This window comes from Suricata suricatta, chromosome 13 (genome assembly GCF_006229205.1).
Source record: "Suricata suricatta isolate VVHF042 chromosome 13, meerkat_22Aug2017_6uvM2_HiC, whole genome shotgun sequence".
NCBI classification, from domain to species: Eukaryota; Metazoa; Chordata; class Mammalia; order Carnivora; family Herpestidae; genus Suricata; species Suricata suricatta.
Window position 1 is genome coordinate 85,269,094 of NC_043712.1, and position 1,606 is coordinate 85,270,699.

The 1,606-nt window shown below is 51.5% G+C and overlaps 1 protein-coding gene across 1 annotated transcript in view; it reads right to left on the reverse strand.

Annotated features, from left to right (window-relative positions):
* ERMP1 (endoplasmic reticulum metallopeptidase 1) overlaps nucleotides 1-1,606 on the reverse strand; it is a 40,315-nt gene that overhangs the window by 22,759 nt on the left and 15,950 nt on the right. The window lies entirely within an intron of this gene.

The following is a 1,606-nucleotide window of genomic DNA, read 5'->3' on the forward strand; positions in this document are numbered from 1 at the left end:
CCTCCATTCTGAGAAGCAGAATCTCTCCCTCTGGTTTAAAGGTGCCAGCGATGACGCGGTGAGCTGCTCCGTGCTGCTGGAAGTGCTCCGCGTGCTGTCCACGTCCTCGGACGCCCTGCGACACGCCGTCATATTTCTCTTCAATGGTGCAGAGGAAAACGTCCTGCAAGTGAGAGTTTACTCTTTTAAATACTAGACCTGAGTAATAGTCCTGGGAGGTCACAATCGCTCCACCTAGGCGTTTCGATTATGCTCTTGAGTAGGGTCGTAAAACCAGTTCGCAAGAGAAACCCTGTGCACGGAGGACTGTGGAACCTCCGCAGCCACCGTGTGTGCACGCTCAGCCCTCGCACGCTCAGCCCTCGCACGCTCAGATCGTCTTGTCTGTCTTTGATTCGTGAAAGGGCTTTGTGACGGCGGAAACATGTCAGGTTCTCTGCGACCCTGCAGTGTCCGCGCTGGTCTGCAGCAGGCCCTCGGCGTGCGGACTGTCCCTTCTCTTCTGTTCTTGCTTGGGGGCGTGTGGGGCACCCCTCGTGGGACTCGGGCTCCTCCTGCGAGGGTGACTTTCCGCCTGGGGAGCTGCACGCAGCCGGTGTGCACAGACAAGTCCTGCCTCTGAGAGAAAGGATTATTTTCCTCTTCTTCCCCGGATCAACATAGGTGTTCTGTCTTTAAAAGAAGCAAAAGAAAGACTTTGATAATTTAAGCTGCTTAACCTACGTTTGTTTTATTTCCTTCTCATTCAGGCCAGTCATGGTTTCATAACTCAGCACCCTTGGGCCAGCTCGATTCGTGCATTTATTAACCTGGAGGCCGCGGGCGTGGGAGGGAAGGAGCTCGTGTTCCAAACAGGTATGTGAGGCTGTTTAACGTCTCAACGCAGTTGCATCCTATGCTTTAGTGCAATTCTTGTTTTTGTGAAAACGGAGGTTCTTCAGACGTCAGTAATCTCTCTAACAAGACGACCGACGTTAATAGCAGCCAGCACGCCATGCTCATTGCACGTCAAGTGTGTTCCACGCGTGTGGTATACGTTACGTTACTTAGTCCTCAAAGCAGCAAGAGGGAGAAGACCTCTCCTTCCCGTCATTTTGCAGATGAGAAAACCAAGCGACATTTCCGCCTGCCCAGTTTCACAGCTGGGAGCGGGCCCAGCGGGGCTGGACCTGGGCCGTCGGGCCTGCCGTCTTACGGCCAGCATAGGCGGCGGACTTGCCTTTACCCGTTACGGGTGATTACGATAGAGGTCACAGTAAACGGCAGTCATGTCATGAAGTGAAGTGAGGCAAAGGGCTTTACATTTATCTTGGAGTTAATCTGAATGTCACAGAACTCAGTAGTGCTTTAGCTAGAGAAATATTTTTCGTTTCTAAAGGATAGCAAGGTTGTAGATTATAAGGATAACATTCATTAATTAGTATCATTTGTCTTTTTTTTTTTTTTTTGAGCAATAGAGAGCAAGCAGGGGAGGGGCAGAGGGAGAGAGAGAGAGAGAGAGAGAATCCCAGCAGGCTCCTCGCTGCCAGCACAGCCCAGTGCAGGGCTTGAACTCACAAACTGTGAGATCATGACCTGAGCCAAAGTCAGGAGTCGGATGCTTAAC